Source organism: Delphinapterus leucas, chromosome 7, assembly GCF_059928025.1.
Source record: "Delphinapterus leucas isolate spDelLeu-1000000601 "Yukka" chromosome 7, BTC_Dleu_Yukka2, whole genome shotgun sequence".
NCBI lineage: Eukaryota > Metazoa > Chordata > Mammalia > Artiodactyla > Monodontidae > Delphinapterus > Delphinapterus leucas.
Window position 1 is genome coordinate 64,285,098 of NC_143135.1, and position 24,258 is coordinate 64,309,355.

Consider the following 24,258-nt stretch of genomic DNA (forward strand, 5'->3'; position numbering starts at 1 on the left):
GGGTTACTGGATCATATGGCAATTCTATTTTTAGTTCTTTAAGGAACCTCCATACTGTTCTCCATAGTGGCTGTATCAATTTACATTCCCACCAACAGTGCAAGAGGGTTCCCTTTTCTCCACACCCTCTCCAGCATTTGTTGTTTGTAGATTTTCTGATGATGCCCATTCTAACCGGTGTGCGGTGATACCTCATTGCAGTTTTGATTTGCATTTCTCTAATAATTAGTGATGTTGAGCAGCTTTTCATGTGCTTCTTGGGTATCTGTATGTCTTCTTTGGAGAAATGTCTATTTAGGTCTTCTGCCCATTTTTGGATTGGGTTGTCTGTTTTTTTAATATTGATCAGCTACTATTTTTTAGATTATTTATTATGTTCCAGGAACAGGGATAAGCACTTAACACCTGTTATCTCATTTAATCTTCCTTATAATCATGTGGTGAATATTATTATCCTAAACTTAAATATTAGAAAACTGGGTTCTGAGAAATTAAATGACCACTCACAGTCACTTGGCAAGTATAGCTTTAGGGCCTGAATGTGAACACTGAGCAGTGCCCTGCTCACTCTACTACACAGCTTCTGTGAACAGGTCTGCATTAACAGAAGTATCAACTCTCCTTGAAAAATGCAATAATTTTATAGTAATCGGATGTATCACAGTGGAAATGTTATAGTGCTATCATTCTAAGGTATATATCAGGTGTTTATTTCTTGTTGTTTTCATTGATTTCTGTGAAGTTCAAGTATTTGTGAAGGATTTACAGAAAAAAAATTGGGGTACATTCAAGGTTATCTTTAACAACATCATCACTGTTCATTTGTATTCTGTTATGCCTTTTTGAGTAAGAAACAGCCCATAACGTACAACCTCCCTATCTGTGCAACACAGCCCTACCAATTGGCTGTGTTCCTGTGCATACCTATCTCTTCGATATATATCAGTGAGGGAGATGTGCAGAATACTTCTAGCACTAAATTCACAAAAGCTGGTGCCTGTTACCAAATCAAAGGCAACCAGATTAAGCTAATACTGGAAAAAAATGAGTACCATAAAATATGTGATGAAAGTCAGAAAATCCTATTACGACTTTAACAATAAAATTAATTATGTTTGTGCTTAGCCTGAAATGATATTAAATTGTTCATCTTAATAATACCTGTGGAATAGAAGTCTGGAAAAAAAATCAGACCTTTCTAAAGTAATAACTTTAGATTAGCCATGATACTCTTTAGGCTTTTAAAGTAAATACTTATTTGGGACCGATTTTATTATTCACATACTCTCAAGAAATATTTTGCATGAATTCCTCACCAAAAAAAAAAAGATTTTTGTTGGGTTATTTACTGTACATTCTCACAAAAGCTTTTATAGTTCTGCAAAAAAATCTGTATATGCCCAGAGTGTCAGATATATGAACATCACCTACCATGAGTCACCGTGAAAATGGCTCAGAAATATTGCCATACACGGGTGTATAAAACAGATGTGTACCAAAGCTGAAATAGGTCTTCTTTTTATGATGCAGCTAGTCGTGCTCACTTTTATTCTTTTTTTTTTTTTTTTTTGCAGTACGTGGGCCTCTCACTGTTGTGGCCTCTCCCGTTGCGGAGCACAGGCTCCGGATGCACAGGCTCAGCAGCCATGGCTCACGGGCCCAGCCGCTCCACGGCATGTGGGATCTTCCCGGACCAGGGCACGAACCCGTGTCCCCTGCATCAGCAGGCGGACTCTCAACCACTGTGCCACCAGGGAAGCCCCATTTTTATTCTTAATTCAATTTTTTAAAAACATCTATTGTCAAATTAAAATAAAAATCAATGCAGGGCCTACACACCTATTGTCACCAGGGCTCCATCATTTTTCTTTACTACAGCCACTGGCTCCTCTGGTTTTGGGGGCTCTACATGTTTCTTTATTCTTGTTTTTCTTTCGGTGATTTTGAGCTAAGTTAGAATTCTATTTGTATTTTCTAATAACATTCAACATTACAAAAGATGTCCATGTAAATTGCAGCAGGAAAAATGACAATCAAGCAAAGATACAACACAATTGCTATTGTACTCTGCCCAAGCCAGTTCTTAGACTCAAATTCTGAAGCTGGGGTTTGGAAAGGAAACTAAGGGGTTGAAAGTGACAGCCTCATAATCATGTGGAATTTTTCCCCGTCTGCTGTTTGTGTGTGGAATAACTATCATCATCTTTATGTTTGTGCTTTTTGTTCACACCAAATAAAAACTATGGTTTTTCATTTACAATGCAATTGTTCAATCCTGTATTTTACGCAATTTAATTTTTTTTTTTTACCATTCATAGCATTATGTTGTGTTTTACTACATTATTCAATATGTTAAAATGATTTCATAACTATATTTTGTGTACAAACAATCCCATTTGTTCCAAACTTTAATGTGGATCCAAACACCAGCTTTAATATGTAATATGTAAAAATTGAACCAAACAATTTTGAGAAAATCATTTTGATGTTTAGTTGATTTCACCTGAGGGCCCAAATATGATTCAAGTTTGTTGTTAGTCTGTTTGTCAAAGCATGTCATTGTGTATTCTGACTGCTACCAGGACAAGCTGTGAAATGTCTAGATTCCAGAGAAGCAGACTGCGATCTATTCTCAACAATTCCTCCCCACCTTCTGCTACCAGCTCGGCTTAGGTAAGATGTCAGTCTTCATGTAAAAAAAAGACTACATCTACAAAACAAATCCCCAAATATATGATATGTACTAGGATTTTGAACCTGATCCAGAAGTTTGTGGTCTACACGCGCACACACACACACACACACACACGTATACATTTTAAATCTTTTTTAGTGTCTTCCAATGAAAAGCATAAATTATCCACAAGAAATCTTGCACATTTTAAAATATACTTTCATAGAAATACACATACAGAAAAATGGGCAAACCATAAGTATCTAGCTCAATCCATCTTCTTCCAGTCTCTTCCCACCTCCCTTGCTGAATGGTCTCCACTTGGCTAGCAGTGTGGACTTCCTAAAGCAGTTTCATTCTCACCGCTGATATGCTCGGTGAGGATCTCACTTCATTTCACTATCTGGGTCACTATAAGAGCCATCCAGTCAGGGACTCCTCCTGCTACATAATCCTATACTGCCAGATCCCTACTTGTCCTATCCTCTTCTTGAGTGCATGACTAATCTCTGTTGTAATAGTTCCATAGCGTGGTGTCTACTCTGTTTCAGATACTTGGCATGCATTACTTATTCTTATGACATGATGCAAATAAGTGTTATATTCCAATTTTGCATATAAGGAAACAGCCTTAAGCCTGAGAAAATGTAAATAAATCCCCAACAATCCCATAGCTGGCATGAGGTGGCGCTGGAATCAGACTCATTTTTCCTGACTTTAAAACCTGGGCTTTACTCAATATTTTGTTTTGTTTTGTTTTTGTTTCTTGTTTTTGTTTTTGTTTTTGCAATATGTGGGCCTCTCACTGTTGTGGCCTCTCCCGTTGCGGAGCACAGGCTCCAGATGTGCAGGCTCAGCAGCCATGGCTCACGGGCCCAGTCGCTCCACGGCACGCGGGATATTGCCGGACCAGGGCATGAACCCGTGTCCTTTGCATCGGCAAGCGGACTCTCAACCACTGCACCACCAGGGAAGCCCCTCAATATACTCTTTTTCAATTGTTCTTGCATCCCTAGTGCTTAACAGGTGCTGAGTATTTCATTTGAATTAAATGATCTCAATGTCTTACTTGTGAACACCCTGCTTATGCAGCTCAGAAAACAGCAGAGGGCAGTGCAAGAGCTTCACAACATTTCATAAAGTAGACAATAAGATGCTATAAAACTCCAAAATGAAGAAGATATGTTCCATGCTTTCTGGAAAAATTTATCCGAAGGCAATGTTGAGGATGTCGAAGAACATTTTCACCAAGGATACTTTCAGTTTTAGAAAAGCAATTCCCATTGCTGACAGTAAGACTGTGCTAAAAATTGCATTTCCCACTCCCGGGTTTCATCTCCTCTTTATTTTATGTAATACCACATACGGGTAAGCAAATCACAGCAGTTAAATCGAGCTGCAAGCCACTTACATCTGCAAAAACAGTGGGTTCACCAGGTGAGCTGTTTGCTCAGTCCACCTCTTTATTCCATCTTGTGAAGAGAGAAAAATGTGACTTTGGCTCAAGGATAAAATTGTTTCCCTGCCTCATTATACAATTTTCATGAAATCTGGTATCTCCACATTATTGCAATGGAAAACATCCTATTCTAGTTGGCTTCTTTACTTTGCAGAACAATTATTGAATCTTTCTTTTGCCTCTGTGAGAAATTTGTATTGCCTAGGAATTTAAATTTTGGTAGAGAAGTTGGAGTGGGATGAGGGGGACGCAGGTCATATTAAAAAGCTAAGCAGAACCTTGTTTATTTTTGGTTTGCTTTTTGACTATGGAAGGATAATGGTTTTCATATTAAGGATATCATAGGAGAGACCTTCAAGATGGTGGAAGAGTAAGACGTGGAGACCACCCTCCTCCCCACAAATACATCAGAAATACATCTACATGTGGAACAACTCCTACAGAACACCTACTGAACTCTGGCAGAAGAACTCACACCTCCCAAAAGGCAAGAAACTCCCCACGTACCTGGGTAGGGCAAAAGAAAAAACAGAGACAAAAGAATAGGGACAGGACCTGCACCAGTGGGAGGGAGCTACGAAGGAGGAAAGGTTTCCACACACTAGGAAGCCCCTTCACTGGCAGAGACGGCTGGTGGGTTGGGGGGAAGCTTTGGAGCAGCAGAGGAGAGTGCAGCAACAGGGGTGCAGAGGGCAAAGCGGAGAGATTCCCGCACAGAGGATCAGTGCCGACCAGCACTCACCAGCCTGAGAGGCTTGTCTGCTCACCCGCTGGGGCAGCGGGGTGCTGGGAGCTGAGGCTCGGGCTTCGGTCAGATCGCAGGGAGAGGACTGGGGTTGGCTGCGTGAACACAGCCTGAAGGGGCCTAGTGCACCACAGCTAGCCGGGAGGGAGTCTGGGAAAAAGTCTGTATCTGCCTAAGAGGCAAGAGACCATTGTTTCAGGGTGTGTGAGGAGAGCGGATACAGAGCACCGCCTAAATGAGCTCCAGACATGGGTGCGAGCCGCAGCTATCGGCGTGGACCCGAGACAGGCATGAGACACTAAGGCTGCTGCTGCGGCCACCAAGAAGCCTGTGTGCAAGCACAGGTCACTATCCACACATCCCCTCTGGGGAGCCTGTGCAGCCCACCACTGCAGGGTCCCGTGATCCAGGGACGACTTCCCTGGGAGAACACACAGCGCACCTCAGGCTGTTGCAACGCCTCGCTGGCCTCTGCCACCACAGGCTCGCCCTGCATTCCGTATCCCTCCCTCCCCCGAGCCTGAGTGAGCCAGAGCCCCTTAATCAGCTGCTCCTTTAATCCCGTCCTGTCTGAGCGAAGAACAGATGCCCTCAGGCGACCTACATGCAGAGGCAGGGTCAAACCCAAAGGTGAACCCCAGGAGCTGTGCGAACAAAGAAAGGGAAATTTCTCCCAGCAGCCTCAGGAGCGGCAGATTAAATCTCCACAATTAAATTGATGTACCTGCATCTGTGGAATACCTGAATAGACAAAGAATCATCCCAAAATTGAGATGGTGGACTCAGCTGAGAAGGGAGAAATGATATATATATTTTTTGTCCTTTTTCTCTTTTTGTGAGTATGTATGTGTATGCTTCTGTGTGTGATTTTGTCTGTATAGCTTTGCTTTACCACTTCTCCTAGGGTTCTGTGTGTCCATTTTTTTTTTTTTTAGTATAGTTATCAGCGATTGTTCTCAGTGGTAGATTTCTTTTTTGGTTGGGTTACTCTCTTCTTTCTTTCTTCTTTTTTTTCTCTTTTTTATTACTTTTTAATATTTTTACCTTTAAAAATTATATTTTACTTTAATAAATTTATTTTATTTTATTATTTTCTTTCTTTCATTCATTTGTTCTCCCTTTTCTTCTGAGCCGTGTGGCTGACAGGGTCGTGGTGCCCTGGCTGGGTGTTGGGTCTTTGCCTCTGAGGTGGGAGAGCTGAGTTCAAGACATTGGTCTACCAGAGACCTCCCGGTTCCACATAATATCAAAAGGTGAAAGGTCTGCCAGAGATCTCCATCTCAACATTAAGACCCAGCTCCACTCAACGACCAGCAAGCTACAGTGCAGGACAACCTATGCCAAACAACTAGCAAGACAGGAACACAAACCCATCCACTACCAGAGAGGCTGCCTAAAATCATAATAAGGTCAGACACCCCAAAACACACCACTGGATGCAGACCTGCCCACCAGAAAGACAAGATCTGGCCTCATCCACCAGAATTCAGGCACTAGTCACCTCCACCAGGAAGCCTACACAACCCACTGAACCAACATTACCCACAGGGGACAGACACCAAAAACAAAGGAACTACAGACCTGCAGCCTGCAAAAAGGAGACCCCAAACACAATAAGTTAAGCAAAATGAGAAGACAGAGAAACACACTAGCAGATGAAGGAGCAAGGGAAAAACCCACCAGACCTAACAAATGAAGAGGAAATAGGCAGTCTAACTGAAAAAGAATTCAGAGAATTCATAGTAAAGATGATCCCAAATCTTGGAAATAGAAGGGAGAAAATACAAGAAACGTTTAACAAGGACCTAGAAAAACCAAAGCGCAAGCAAACAATAACGAACAACACAAGAAATGAAATTTAAATTTCTCTAGAAGGAATCAATAGCAGAATAACTGAGGAAGACGGAAAAGTGACCTGGAAGATAAAATACTGGAAATAACTACTGCAGAGCAGAATAAAGATAAAACAATGAAAAGAATTGAGGACAGTCTCAGAGACATATGGGACAACAATAAATGCAACAACATTCAAGTATAGCGGTCCCAGAACAAGAAGAGAAAAATGAAGGGACTGAGAAAATATTTGAAGGATTATAGTTGAAAACTTCCCTAATGTGGGAACGGAAATAGCGAAGCAAGTCCAGGAAGCGCAGAGAGTTCCATACAGGATAAATCCAAGGAGAAACACACCAAGACACATATTACTCAAACTATCAAAAATTAAATACAAAGAAAACATATTAAAAGCAGCATGGGAAAAGCAACAAACATACAAGGGAATCCCCATAAGGTTAACAGCTGATTTCTCAGCACAAACTCTGAAAGCCAGAAGGGTGTGGCAGGACATATTTAAAGTAATGAAAGAGAAAAACCTACAACCAAGATTACTCTACCCAGCAAGGATCTCATTCAGATTCAACGGAGAAATTAAAACCTTTACAGATAAGCAAAAGCCAAGAGAATTCAGCACCACCAAACCAGCTTTACAACAAATCCTAAAGAAACTTCTCTAGGCAGGAAACATAAGAGAAGGAAAAGACCTGTAATAAAAAGCCCAAAACAATTAAGAAAATGGTAATAAGAACACACATTATCAATAACTACCTTAAATGTAAATGGATTAAATACTCCAACCAAAAGACATAGACTGGCTGAATGGATACAAAAACAAGACCCGTATATATGCTGTCTACAAGAGACCTACTTCAGATCTAGGGACACACCAGACTGAAAGTGAGGGGATGGGAAAAGATATTCCATGCAAATGGAAATCAAAAGAAAGCTGGAGTAGCAATTCTCATATCAGACAAAATAGACTTTAAAAGAAAGACTGTTACAAGAGACACAGAAGGACACTACATAATGATCAAGGTATCAATCCAAGAAGAAGATATAACAATTGTAAGTATTTATGCACCCAACATAGGAGAACCACAGTACATAAGGCAAATGCTAACAGCCATAAAAGGGGAAATTGACAGTAACACAATCATAGTAGGGGACTTTAACACCCCACTTTCAGCAATGGACAGATCATCCAAAATGAAAATAAATAAGGAAACACAAGCTTTAAATGATACATTAAACAAGATGGACTTAATTGATATTTATAGGACATTACAACCAAAAACAACAGAATACACTTTCTTCTCAAGTGCCCATGGAATATTCTCCAGATTGATCATATCTTGGGTCACAAATCAAGCCTTGGTAAATTTAAGAAAATTGAAATCATATCAGTAACTTTTCCAACCACAACGCTGCAAGACTAGATATCAATTACAGGAAAAAAAACTGCAAAAAGTACAAACACATGGAGGATAAACAACACACTACTAAATAACCAAGAGATCACTGAAGAAATCAAAGAGGAAATCAAAAAGCACCTAGAAACAAATTAAAGCACGACGACCCAAATCCTACGGGATGCAGCAAAAGCAGTTCTAAGAAAGAAGTTTATAGCAATACAATCCTAACTCACAAAACAAGAAACATCCCTAATAAACAATGTAACCTTACACCTAAAGCAAGCAGAGAAAGCAGAACAAAAATACCCAAAAGTTAACAGAAGGAAAGAAATCATAAAGATCAGATCAGAAATAAATGAAAAACAAATGAAGAAAAGGATAGCAAAGATCAATAAAACTAAAAGCTGGTTCGTTGAGAAGATAAACATAATTGATAAAGCATTAGCCAGACTCCTCAAGAAAAAAAGAATCAATAGAATTAGAAATTAGAATCAAATAGAATTAGAAATGAAAAAGGAGAAGTAACAACTGACACCGCAGAAATACAAAGGATCATGACAGATTATTACAAGTAACTATATGCCAATAAAATGGACATCCTGGAAAAAATGGACAGATTCTTAGAAAAGCATAACCTTCCAAGACTGAATCAGGAAGAAATAGTAAACATATACAGCCCAATCACAAGCACTGAAATTGACTGTGATTAAAAGTCTTCCAACAAACAAAAGCCCGGGACCAGATGGCTTCACAGGCGAATTCTATCAAACATTTAGAGAAAAGCTAACACCCATCCTTCTCAAATTCTTCCAAAACATAGCAGAGGGAGGAACACTCCCAAACTCATTCTACGAGGCCACCATCACCCTGATACCAAAACCAGACAAAGATACTACAAAAAAAGAAAATTACAGACCAATATCACTGAAGAACATAGATGCAAAAATCCTCAACAAAATACTAGCAAATAGAATCCAGCAGCACATTAAAAGGATCATAGTGGGGTTTATCCCAGGAATGCAAGGATTCTTCAATATATGCAAATCAATCAATGTGATAAACCATATTGACAAATTGAAGAAGAAAAACCATATGATCATCTCAATAGATGGAGAAAAACCTTCTGACAAAATTCAACACCCATTTATGATGAAAACCCTCCAGAAAGTAGGCAGAGAGGGAACTTACCTCAACATAATAAAGGCCATATATGACAAACCCATAGCCAACATTGTTCTCAATGGTGAAAAACTGAAACCATTTCCACTAAGATCAGGAACAAGACAGGGTTGCCCACTCTCACTGCTATTATTCAACATAGTTTTAGAAGTTTTAGCCACAGCAATCAGAGAAGAAAAAGAAATTAAAGAATCCAAATAGGAAGGAAAAGAAGAAATAAAGCTGTCACTGTTTGCAGATGACATGATACTATACATAGAGAATCCTAAAGACGCTACCAGAAAACTACTAGAGCTAATCAATGAATTTGGTACAGTAGCAGGATACAAAATTAATGCACAGAAATCTCTTGCATTCCTAGACACTAATAATGAAAAATTTGAAAGAGAAATTAAGGAAACACTCCCATTGACCACTGCAACAAAAGGAATAAAATATCTAGGAATAAACTTACCTTAGGAGACAAAACACCTGTATGCAGAAAACTAGAAGACACTGATGAAAGAAATTAAAGATGATACAAATAGATGGAGAGATATATCATGTTCTTGGATTGGAAGAATCAACATTGTGAAAATGACTATCCTACCCAAAGCAATCTACAGATTCAATGCAATCCCTATCAAACTACCAATGGCATCTTTCACAGAACTAGAACTAAAAATTTCACAATTTGTATGGAAACACAAATGACCCTGATTAGACAAAGCAATTTTGAGAAAGAAAAATGGAGCTAGAGGAATCAGGCTCCTGGACTTCAGACTATACTACAAAGGTACAGTAATCAAGACAGCATTGTACTGGAAAAAAAACAGAAATATAGATCAATGGAACAGGATAAAAAGCCCAGAGATAAACCCACGCACATATGGTCACCTTATTTTTGATAAAGAAAGCAAGAATATACAATGGAGAAAAGAGAGCCTCTTCAATAAGTCGTGCTGGGAAAACTGGAGAGCTACATGTAAAAGAATGGAATTAGAACACTCCCTAACACCGTACACAAAAATAAACTCAAAATGGATTAAAGATCTAAATATAAGCCCAGACACTATAAAACTCTTAGAGGGAAACACAGGCAGAACACTATGACATAAATCACAGCAAGATCCTTTTTGACCCACTTCCTAGAGAAATGGAAATAAAAACAAAAATAAACAAATGGGACCTAATGAAACTTAAGAGCGTTTGCACAGCAAAGAAAATCATAAACAAGATGAAAAGGCAACCCTCAGAATGGGAGAAAATATTTGCAAATGAAGCAACTGACAAAGGATTAATCTCCAAAATTTACAAGCAGCTCATACAGGTCAATATCAAAAAAACAAACAACCCAATCCAAAAATGGGCAGAAGACCTAAATAGACATTTCTACAAAGAACATATACAGGTTGCCAACAAACACATGAAAGAAAGCTCTACATCATTAATCATTAGAGAAATGCAGATCAAAAGTACAATGAGGAATCACCCCACACCAATCAGAATGGCCATCATCAAAAAATCTACAAACGATAAATGTTGTGGATTTAGAGGGTGTGGAGAAAAGAGAACCCTCTTGCACTGTTGGTGGGAATGTAAATTGATACAGCCACTATGGAGAACAGTATGGAGGTTCCTTAGAAAACTAAAAATAGAACTACCATAGGACCCAGCATTCCCACTACTGGGCATATACCCTGAGAAAACCATAATTTAAAAAGAGTCATGTACCACAATGTTCACTGCAGCTCTATTTACATTAGCCAGGACATGGATGCAACCTAACCTAAGTGTCCATCGACAGATGAATGGATAAAGAAGATGTGGCACATATATACAATGGAATATTACTCAGCCTTAGAAAGAAATGAAAGTGAGTTATTTGTAATGAGGTGGATGGACCTAGAGTCTGTCATACAGAGTGAAGTAAGTCAGAAAGAGAAAAACAAATACCATATACTAACACATATATATGGAATCAAAAAAAAAAAAAGTTTCTGAAGAACCTAGAGGCAGAATAGGAATAAAGACACAGACACAGAGAATGGACTTGAGGACACGGGGAGGGGGAATGGTAAGCTGGGAAGAAGTGAGAGAGTGGAATGGACTTATATATACTACCAAATGTAAAACAAATAGCTAGTGGCAAGCAGCCGCATAGTGCAGGGAGAGCAGCTCTGTGCTTTGTTACCACCTAGAGGGGTGGGATAGGGAGGGTGAGAGGGAGACACAGGAGGGCTGAGATATGGGTATGTTTTTGTGTGTATAGCTGATTCACTTTGTTGTGAAGCGGAAACTAACTCACCATTGTACAGCAATTATACTCCAATAAAGGTGTTAAAAAAAAGAATCATAAATATAAATTGTGTTGTTTATTAATTCCTACATCGATCACTAAATCAATAAATTACTTTAGCTGAGCATAAAATTTCTCATTTACTTGGAATGGGACTGTGTGCACTCACAAATATTTTCTTATTTGATTATGTAGATACATAACCACATTGCCAGGGCATAGCACACCCCAGCATAAGAGACAAATTTCAAAGGAAACACCTACTTCGCTACACTTAGCTTCTCTCTCTAGGTTGTTATGTAGGCAGGTAAAATAGATTAAATAGATAGATTAGATAAATCGACAGACAGATAAGTAGACAGATAGATAAGTAGAGACAGATAGATAAGAAGATAGATAAGGAGACAGAGAGGTAAGGAGATAGAGTGTTTTGCAGTGACTGAGATTTTTTAAGTTGGGCCTAAAAACGACAAAAAATTTGCTTAAAAAAGTAGGGCTCACACTTCGTATGGAAACTCTGTGGGCTTTATTTTCAGTTCTCTGTGCAGCAGATGAAGGGAATGCACAGTCGATCCTGCTGTCACCTTTGGTTCTTGCTCACAAAGGAGCTGGTAAGAATCTCTATGTGGTCATGGAATAGTTTCAGTGCTCACCTCATGTGGGTTTTCCTTTGGGAGTTTTATATTATTTCATTCTATATGACATAATCTGGGGTAAAACCATCCCATTCTTGTTTTAGAAACTTTCATTACCAAGGCTAATCATTGCTTATTCAGTCACTTGAAGTATATTCATTGTTGTGTGACCTTGAGTAAGCTACTGATTTGCTCTAAGCCTTGGTTTACCCATCCACAAAACAACAACAATAATAGTGTCTATCTCTTACCGTTGTGAAAAACAAAGGCAATAGTATCTTTAAAGTGCCTGATACACAGCAAATGCTCAAAATCTTAGTAATTATTATTTTAAAATATTATTATGGTTTTCCCACAACATGCTGTACTTTATCAAGATGCTCATCTTACTTCATTATAACAGCTCACATATCTTTCCTTCTAGACTGTAGGCTATAAGACAGTACAAAGAGTGGTATACAGTAATAACTTCATATATATCTAGTGAATAAATTAAGTAATATCTTATTACTGGATCTTTATTAAAGGATTTGTGTAGACTATTTTGTTTCCCATCTGTACTTCCTATACCTGTCGGCTATGGCTAGAAACAGCATGGCTCTTCTTATTTTTAAACTCAGTGTTGAAAATGTAACATAAGACAATGCCATGTGTTCACCAAACCATAATTTTCCCCTTGGCACACAGGATGACCACATTTTGCAGCCCTCTTACAAGTCGATGACATTATGCTAATAGAATACGGATGGAAGTAATGCACATCACTTCACGTCCTGGCCGTAACATGCCACACACGTTGCCCGCTGTCTCTATCCCCATGTTAAAGCTCTGAAAAGAAAGAGTTCAAAATGGTAAGCCACAAGATGGAAAGAGCTGAGCTCCCCAAGTCACTGGTTATATCAGAACCACTCAAGGGGCTGTGATGGAAAAATGAAGTAACGTTTTACTGTGTTAAGTGACTGAAATTGTGGGATTTATTTTTACCACATTTAGCCTAGACTATATTGACTACTGCTTTAAGTTGGGGAATTTTATATCCCTTTTTGGCGAGAAGAGTCATTTCCTGTTTGGTGTGGGAACAGAAAGTATACATCTTATATAACCAGAACAGAAAGTACACATTATATGACCAGCAACCCTATTCTTTCTATGTTTTATGCTCAATAAACTATCCCTCAAGATAGTGGTTCCGAAGAAACTCATAATTTCCTGTTTAATCCCTTCATTCCCAAGATTATTCACTCATTCTCTCACGCATGCATTTATTCATCTGTTCAACTAGTAACTGATGAGTAGGGTCTAAAAAAGGCATTGGGAATAGAACGGTGAACAGGGAAGATAGGTCACTTCCCTCCTGGGGCACACTTTTAGGTGGGACACATACTACAGACAATTTAAAATAATTTATAATAAAATATCAACTAGTGTTGAGTGCTCTGATGAAAAACAAGGTAGGGACTTTGTTTTATTTTAATGGTGTCTCCAATATATGAGAACACCTGGCACGTAGAAGATGCTAATGGAAATGGAATAATGCAGGCTATTCGGGAAAAATGCTATCCCTGTGTTCAGAGCTCAGGACATTTGTTGAGCCACATTTTATGGGTGGAGTGTTGACTTAAAGGACACACTCCAGACTAGGCACTAAGGTCCTGGGTGCTTGTCCAGTTGTTAATAAAGCAATTCTGGTACTTCTTTTGCCTTCTCTTTCTCTTTCTTCTTTTATTCTTTATCTGTTTCACATTTTTATTTTTATCCATATTTTCTGGGCATAAACTCATGCTGAACTTAGAGACTATGTCATGTCATGTATTATATAGTCTACTATGTAATACTACATAGTATTTTGTTATTCTATTAGTTATTCTTTCCTTTCTACTCACTTGTTACTCTCATTGTTTCATTACACAAGCATACCTCATTTTATTTCACTTCACTTTATTGTACTTCACAGATATTGTGTTTTCCACAAACTGAAGGTTTCTGGCAACCTTGCAGGGAGCAAGTGTATCGGCGCCATTTTTCCAACAGTATTTGCTCACTTTGTGTCTCTGTGTCACATTTTGGTAATTCTCACAATATTTCAAACTTTTTCATTATTACTATATTTGTTATGGTGATCGGTGACTAGTGACCTATGATGTTACTATGTAATTGTTTTGGGGCACGACAAACTGCACCCATATAAGATGGTGAACTTAACTGATAAATGTTGTATGTGTTCTCAATGCTCTACTGACCAGCCAATCTCCTGTCCTTTTCCCTCTCCTTGGGCCCTCCTATTCCCTGGGACACAAAAATATTGAAATTAGGTCAATGAATAACCCTACAATGGCCTCTAACTGTTCAAGTGAAAGGAAGAGTCGCACATTTCTCACTTTAAATCAAAAGCTAGATACGATGAAGCTTAGTGAGAAAGGTATGTCGAAAGCTGAGATAGGTCAAAGGCCAGGCCACTTGTGCCAAACAATTAGTCAAGTTGTGAATGCAAAGGAACAGTTACTGAAAGAAATTAAAAGTGCTACTCCAGTGAACACACAAATGGTAAGAAAGTGAAACAGCTTTACTGCTGATATGCAGGAAGTTTTAGTGGTCTGGATAGAAGATCAAACCAGACGTGACATTCCCTTAAGCCAAAGCCTAATCCATAGGAAGGCCCTAACTCTCTAAAATTCTATCAAGGCTGGGAGAGATGAGGAAGCTGCAGAAGAAAAGCGTGAAGCTAGCGGAGGTTGATTCATTAGGTTTAAGGAAAGAAGCCATCTTCAAAACCTAAAAGTGCAATGTGAAGCAGTAAGTGCTGATGTAGAAGCTGCAGCAACTTATCCAGAAGATCTAAGATCAGAAGGTGGCTCCACTAAACAACAGATTTTCAACGTAGATGAAACAGCCTCATATTGGAAGAAGATGGCATCTAGGACTTTCATAGCTAGAGAGAAGTCAATGTCTGGCTTCAAAGCTTCAAAGGACAGGCTGATTTTCTTGTTAGGCGTTAATGCACTGGTGACTTTAATTTGAAGCCAGTGCTCATTTACCATTCCAAAAATCTTTGGGCCCTTAAGAATTATGTTAAATCTATTCTGCCTGTGCTCTATAAATGGAACAACAAAGCCTGGATGACAGCACATCTGTTTACAATATGGTTTTCTTGAATATTTTAAGCCCACTGTGGAGACCTACTGCTCAGAAAAAAAAGATTTCTTTCAAAATATTACTGCTCATTGGTAATGCACCTGGTCACCCAAGAGCCCGATGGAGATGGACAATGAGATTAATGTTATTTTCGTGCCTGCTAACACAACATCCATTCTGCAGCCCATGGATCAAGGAGTAATTTCAACTTTCAAGTCTTTTTAAGAAATTTCATGAGGCTATAGCTGCCATCGATAGTGATTCTGCTGATGGATCTGGGCAAGTCAACTGAAAACCTTCTGGAAAGGATTCACCATTCTAGATGCCATTAAGAACATTCATGATTCATGGGAAGAGGTCAAAATATCAACATTCACAGGAGTTTGGAAGAAAATGATTCCAACCCTTATGGATGACTTTGAGGGGTTCAAGACTTCGGTGGAGGAAGTAACTGAAGATGTGAGAACAGCAAGAGAACTAGAATTAGAAGTGGAGCCTGAAGATGTGACTAAATTGCTGCAATCTCATGATCAAACTTTAACTGATGAGGAGTTGCTTCTAATGGATGAGCAAAGCAAGTGGTTTCTTAAGAAAGGATCTACTCCCGGTGAAGATGCTGTGAAGATTGTTGAAATGACAACAAAGGATTTAGAATATCACATAAACTTAGTTGACAAAGCAGCAGCAGGGTTTGAGAAGATTAACTCCAGTTTTGAAAGAAGTTCTACTGTGGGTAAAATGCTATCAAACAGCATTGCATGCTATGGAGAGATCATTCATAAAAGGAAGAGTCAATTGATGTTGCACACTTCATTCATTGTTGTCCTATGTTAAGAAACTGTCACAGCCACCCCAAGCATCGACAGCCACCACCCCAATCACTCAGCAGCCATCGGCATTGAGGCGAGACCCTCTACTAGCAAAAAGATTTCAACTCACTGAAGGCTTAGATGATAGTCAGCATTTTTTTAACAATAAAGTATTTTTAAATTAAGGTATGCACATTGTTTTTTAGACATAATGCTATTGCACACTTAACAGACTACAGTATAGTGTAAACGTAACCTTTATATGCACAGGGAAACCAAAAAAACTGTGTGACCTGCTTTACTCGATACTCACTTTTTTGCAATGGTCTGGAACCAAACCCGCAATATCTCCGAGGTATGCCTGTAACTAACGTTTCCTCAGCAATACTATGGGTAAGAAGAGGACTATAATTACAACAACACAATCTTTCTCTGGTTCCAGGTATTTAATTATTAAGGGGTTGTCTCTCAGAGATCCATAAATTAGCTCTCTTGTCTATGAAGTGTTTTTTTCTCTGACTTCCCTCATTTTCTGCTCTGGCTTCGTGGCCACATTCCTGCCACTTCAATACCAAAAGCCAGAGCCATGTTCTTGCTGCTGCTAAAAAACCTAACAGCCAAATCCTGTGGATGGAGCTCGGGCTGCTGCTCAGCCTCTGTTCACAGCAAGAGCACTGCTGTCCCATGTGCAGGGAGCTGGCCCATGTCTGGGCAGCACCACATTCAACAGTAACCGGCTCTGATCTTCTTTTCCTGCCATAAGTTTCTGTGGTCCTTGAACCAAATCAGTGCCCCTCCAGTCTCCCCTTTTGACACATGTTATTATTGGAAGTTCCCACAGTTCCACACCAGCCCTCCGAGACTATCCCAGACAGGCCTGAAGCTTAAAGATGTCCTCCGTTTTCTAATACAATTTGTTTCTTGGGGATAAGTCTCATCGTTCTGGTATCCCTCACTGCCCCTGACCCAGTTTTGGGCACATAATAAACCCACAATGAGTGATAAAAGTCCTTCCTATGCTTTTTCATTAGGGTAAAATGTTAACTCAACCTTGGCTTTTGGCAAATGTGAGTCTAGCATGTTGCCCATAAATTTGTGAACAAGGGTAGATATGGTTCTAAAACGTGGGTGTATTTCAGAATCCCCTACATGGCTTTATAAAAATGCAGGCATCTGGTGTTCAGATACTTCACAGGTGTTGTACTTAAAATCTCTAAGATAAATATAAGGAAACTATATTTTTCAAATCTCCTCAGGTCATCTAGGGCTACCAATCTGAGGCTTGCATTTGGGAACCACTCTACCAGGGTAATGTAATATTAAACTGCATTCTACCAACGTGTATGAAGCACTTAGTTCCTGTTAGCCACGATGCTAAATGATATGGATGCAAACTGAATAGGTTAGCTCCTATCCTCAAAATATAATAGGGGGTGAGGTCTGAAACGTAAAGGAACAATGAGAATGGGGTGTGATAATGAACAAAAAATCTCTATAGCTACATTCATTTTGGTTTCTCTGTCACTGTCACTTTCTCCTGTCAGCTATAAAATTTTAGCATTAGGGACAATTCCCATGGAAACTGAGTTAACCTATTTTCTTAAGAAGTATTTGGGTTATTTTTCAGAAAATGGCTTTATGCGGCATGGCTTTTGTGAGCCTTCCCTCTCTCCCCAAGATGACAATAAATCTGGCTGAAAGTAAAATGGAATTTACTCTATTTTCCCTGTTTTTATTGCTCTGTGAGACAGCTTCGAGCTCTAACACAGTTATTTGGAGAGGATTCATTTCATTTTCACTGATTTATTTTTTCCATTAAATAAAATCCCCTGGGTGACCATGATGGACAAAGCTTTGTGAAATCAGTCTAGCTAAAGTCTAGAAACACTCTTGGTGGTTTTTTCTCTGGTTACTGCAGGCGGTCACCACTGACTGGACATGCCATCCAGAGCAACTTCTATTTTCAGATCAACTCTAGACCACTCCACACACCTCTGAAAATAAATCCCCCTCTACCACCACCACAGCAACCCAATTGTTGTCATGGAAATTCTCTCCTAAACCAGGGAATCAGTTTACTGAATCCTTGACAGGGGAGACAACAAAAAGAGGTAGATGAGAAATAAATAGTCTTGGGAACTGGATGACTCCAGTTCAAACCTCAGTTTGACACTTGCTGCCTAGGTTACTTTTGGCAAGTTCCTCTCTCTGAGTCACATTTTTCTCATCTGCAAAGTAGGAATAAGAATCTCTACTTAACGGTGTTGTTGAGAGGACATACCAGTGCACAGAGAGCAAAATAAATGGTAGCCATTTGTGGTAGGCAGAAAGGTGGTCCTCCAAAGATGTCCACGCCCAAATCTCTGGAACTTCCGAATACAATATCTAATATAAGAAATCACCAGATGCGCTCGCGTGCTATTAAGACAGAGCAAGAGAAACAGTTGTCAGTGGTGGGCTGGAGCTCCCTGGAAGGATTTATACCATGGAAATCATCAAATGGTACAACCAGAGATTTCTTTTTTCCCCAGACAGCCTGTTGTTAAGCATTTCCAATATACCATCACTTGGTTTGCAAGTAATCAAGCAGCCTGATTCTACCCAAGGATATCAAGGTCAGGGGAAACAGCTATTCCACTAACTCCTTCTTAGGTGCAAAGCAATTATATTTTAATTAACTCTTCTGACCCTTACAGCTGACCTATAATAAAAGAGACGGTATTTTGTTCACTTTATATAAACAAGGTGAGGTTCAGAAAGATGAGCTAATTGTCCAAGATTACGCCACCTCACTGGAGCCAGGGCTCTCGCAGATATCCTGATGCTGAAGCTCTTGCTTTTTTTCTTTTTACACTGATGCCCGGCACATTGTGTGGCATATCACTGTGACGAATGAATGTACTGAATAAATAAAAGATTACACGTGCCACCCAGTTTTGGAGCAGAGGAAATAGAAAACAGTTTTCCTTAGCCAATTTAACTTTCTTGAAGAAAAGTCCTAATTGTAAAATGGGAATGAGATACTCAGCCCGAAACTAACCCTGTGAAATGGGAAAAGAGAACTGTCTTCCCAGGAGTGCCTTTGTGTGCTAAGTGTGACAAAATCATATTCATTCCCTCCTTTAAGGCAAACAAAAACCCAGCAGGTTTACAATTACCATCTTCCTTTACATAAAAATGAAACTCTGAGAAGCTAAACAACTTTCCAAGTTCTTGCAGTCAGTGAGTGACTTATTTGAGATTCGAACCCAAGTATGTCTGACTCCAAAGTCCACCTGATCCTCTGTGCTATACCAAGAGAAAGATGCGAGTCTTTAGTGTTGACCGAAAAAAAAAAAAAGCACAACTTAAAAGCTAAGAATTACATTTTATTTGGCAGACAAAACTGAAGACTCAAGTCTGGGACACAGCCTCTCAGCGTTAAGGAACTGCTCCAAAAAGGTAAGGGGGGAGCCAGGACATATAGGAGTTTTTGCAACAAAGACCAGGTAGTCAGAACTTCAAAAGATTAATGTTAATTAAAGAAAACCAGACATCTCAAGTCAAGGAATTTAGTGCTTTTCTACGTATGGGGAGATACAAGAGTCTGGGCTCACTGAAATCATACCTTTGATAAGCACCTCAGCTATCTGTATCAGCACAGTATCCTGTGCTTTCTCAGCCTGAGTCTCCTCAGGGTACACCGTCTGGGGTGGCTGCAACAGTTGACTGCTAGATGGGGGGTGTCCTGTTTCTATCCTGAGGTCCCTCAAGGCTCATCGTTGGGCCACTGTAACGTGATGGCTTGATGGCCGCAACATCCTTTGTTCACTGATATGGCAGGCAACATTTTTCATTGACATTAGTCACTCACTGTTGCCCTGGCCACTCTTACCTTCTCCTTTCTTCAGGGGCCAAAACAGGAATTTATTATTTAATTTGCCAGAAACTGACTAGCGCTTGTCATGCAGAGCTCTGTACCTCTGGTGTGATGTGAAGAAAATATGTGAAAAGTAATAGGACATGACGTTTAACAGTAAGATTGTTTAGTCTGAAAACCTGGGTTAAAATCCTGCTCCTTTTAGTGGTATGAACTTGAGCAAATCATGTAATCTCTCTAAGCCTCATTTCCTCTTCTGTAAAATCGGGAAAATAATAACTATTCAGCAAGATTGTTTTGGGGATTAAAGGATATAATATATGCTATAACACAATACTTGAAAGACAATAAAATCTCAAAAACATGGTGGCTAGTCTTCTCAAGCCCAGACCTTGCTCTTTGAAACGGGCACATGGCTGAAGGGAGAGAGCAAATTCATGAATGGATTCCAGGATTACATGGGCCAATTTGAACAAAGATTTTTATCACGTGCCAATCTTACATAATGAGAAAATATGAGCATAATAATAATACAAGCAAAAATAAAACAATATAAGCAAAACCAGTTTGACTATCCTGTATAATTTTGGTCTAAGAATCTTACAGTTGTTTTCTATACAATATTCTCCCTTGTGCCATCAAGGGCAACAGCACTGCAGCATTTCTGAAAAGTGTTCTATCTTCCTTGAGATCTTCTCCCAAGCCCCAGACTCTCATTGTGCATGTTTTAGTGGTGGTGATTTCTTGATTTTACCACATATCAAAGGAAGGTTTTCAGAAAACTAGGACTCATATCCCTCCTTCAAATGTTCTTTACTGGTTTGTTGGTGAAAACATCAAGTGACTGCAGTTATCAAGTCATGCCTATTAAGAATAACACCCAAGTTTGTGGACACACAGGCAATGACAAACAGTTATAATTCTCTCTTGCTAATAGCAATTGTAACACACGATGTATTCCCCTTTCAGATAAGCTCAGAATGTGGAAAAAAAAAAGTGTCTTGGAATTGATGACATACAGAAAAAACTTTCTGACATACAGAAAGTTGTGAACAGCCAGGAAAAGGGAAGAACACTTTGACAATGAAAAGAACACAGTTTTGGAGTTAGACAAAGTTGGTTTTAAATCCCAATCCCACGTTGTCTGTGTGACCTTGGGCATATTGCTTGATCTCTGTGAGGCTTAGTCCCCTCACTGTAGAGTTAGGATAATAATGTATACCTCGAAGGAAAGTTGACAGAAGTGAATTAGATTGTATATGTAAGAGCAGCAGTTATACACTATGCTTCACCCTTCCTTCTCTCTCAACTGCCTTTCAGGTAAACCCTCAAGAGCAAGGTGTTTAGAAGAAGAGACCTCTCCACCTATTCCTTCCTCACTCCTGGCATCATGCAAGGAACTAGGCTTAGCACTGCTATGGGGGAAGGAGGAAGAGTGAGTCTTGGATTAGTTCAGGATTGTTTTATCCCTGGTGTAATATATTAGAACCAATTTCTTGTATACTTAGTCCAATGTACTGGTTACCTGGAAGGTGGAATTAAGTACCGTACTATCAGACAGAAATGAAAAACAAAAGGACAATGGAGGCATGGGCTACTTCCAAGGAAATGCCACTAGCAGTTAGCGTTGTCTGCAAGTAGAGGGTTGCAGCGCTCATACAAAGCAGAAAACACCACTTCAAGGAAAAGATTTCTCCCTAATCAGCTCTCACATAACTCTAAAGGGAAAACACACCACAGAACACTCACTAATAGCTTTCTTTTCCTCTTATCAGCAATAGTTTTCAAAGTTTGAAAATACAGGAGTCAAAAGGATATGACCTTGGGACTTCCCTGGTGGCACAGTGGTTGAGAATCTGCCTGCCAATGCAGGGGACATGGGTTCAAGCCCTGGTCTGGGAAGATCCCACATGCCGCGGTACAACTAAGCCCATGCACCACAACTACTGCTCCTGAGCTCTAGAGTCCACGAGCCACAACTACTGAGCCCACGTGCCACAACTACTGAGCCCACATGCCACAACTGCTGAAGCCTGAGGGCCTAGAGCTCATGCTCCACAACAAGAAAAGCCACCACAATGAGAAGCCCGCACACCGCAACGAAGAGTAGCCCCCGCTTGCCTCAACTAGAGAAAGCCTGTGTGCAGCAACGAAGACCCAACACAGCCAAAAATAAATAATAAATAAATAAATTTATAAAAGAAAAAAAAGGATATGACCTTACATTTTCCTCCAAATGAAGGAATTCTTGGCTATTAGGTCAGGAAACCACTGATGTGCCCTCTGCCCGGTAAGTACAGAAGGAAGAAAGAAGGCACAGGCAGAAGAGCCCTTAGCTTGCTCCCTCTTCCACCTGCCTGCCCTCTGACAAAGTCCAGCCAGGTAGCTTTTACTTTGCTGGAGCCAAACAGAACTGCTTGCAAGGAAAAGAAATGACATCCCAAACCACACATGCTCTTCCCTTTGCCCAGGATAAATTATCTGCTTTCTCCTGCCTAATTTATTTCTTCTCATCTTTCAAGAATTGGCTCAAGATGAACTCACGAAAAACCTATTCCTAACTCTTTCAAGCTAGACTACTTTTCCCCATCTGTGTGTACAACAATAATATTAATAACGATAGCCACGATTTTTGAGCACCTTCAATGGCTGAGGTTTTTTGCATATATTATGTATTATAATCCTCATAACATTTCTGAAACAAAAGGATCATCTCCAGTTTTATAAAAGAAGCACACAGAAGCCAGGAAATCTTTCCAAGCTGACAGAGTAGCTAAGTAGAAAGGTATAGAGTTGAACCCAGGTTTTTCTGACCCCAAAGCTCATACTCTTTCTACTACATCATATTTTCCCTCGTACGTGACACATACTGTTCCACACTATGTGTGTGTGTGTGTGTGTGTGCGCGCATATTTGTTTTTCTGTTATTTTTGCTGCTAGAATGTGTTATTTTCACTGCTAGATATCATACCTTTTTCCTCTATATTGCCAGTATCTAATGGAGAGAATTTCATAATATTAGAGGCATAATGAGTGGTTTGTTGGTTCTATTAACTGTATAAAAATTACAGAAATTATAAATGATAGAATATCATTTTTATTCATTTAACAAATATTTGCTAAAGACATTCTATGTACAGAACACTACTCTAGGTATTAGATTTGCAGAGGTGAAGAAGTAAAAGTACCTGCCTTCTAGAAGCTCACAATCTAGTGGAATTATGGAGAATCACCTCCATACATTTTTAATTAACTACATAATATGAAGAACTATACAATCATGGAATCTTAGGGCTAGAAAAGACTTCAGAGATCATGTACAGTTGACCCTTGAACAACATGGGTTTGAACTGTACGGGTCTACTTACACACAGATTTTCTTCAATAAGTACGTACTACAGTGCTACATGAACTGTGGTTGAATCCACAGATGTGGAGCTGTGGATACGGAGGGCCAGCTGTAAAGCTATAGGCGGATTTCTGACTGTCAAAGCTGACAGCTCTTATATTTACTTCTGTAACCACAGATAAATATTTTAAGCTCTGCGTAGGTCAATTATAAAAGTTGAATCATAGTCTGGAAATATTTTAGCAGGTAGAGCCACCAGGATCTGCTTATAGGACGTGGAATGTGAAGAAAGGGAGAAGTCAAGGCTGTCTCCAAGAGTTTTGGCTGGAGTCACTGCAAGGATGGAGTTGCCATCAATTGAGATGGGGAAGACTGTCAAGGGAGCAGATCTGGGGTGAATTCATTCACTTATTGAGTAGTCACTGTGTGCCTGGTGTTTTACTAGTATATCCATTCTAGGACTGGTCCAATGCAAAATGAAAGCATGGGGCCTACTGTTAAAAATAATTAGGCCCCATGTTGTCAACACAGCAACGGCAGAACATTAAAGCCAGAGAGAGGCCCTTCTAAGTTTTGCACAGGTCACATGCTTATGAAGCCAGACCTGATCTCCTCTCTCTCTCATTTTACACTATGCTGGTTCACTATGTGTCTAACAGGAAAAAATAAATCCTAAACCTTTATATTATTTAAGGAAAAACCATTACACAGGAATGTTAAGAGTATTAGTAAAGATAAGTCTTAGCTTGAAGTCATCTTAGTATAAGCAGATGGGGGGGTCCCCATAGAAAGAACCTGGCATGGCTTTCTTGACATAAGGGAAGCCATTTCTGCCTAAGCCATTTTGTAATCTATCCCTTGCCATTATGCTTGTTCTTGAACAGGCCTTGG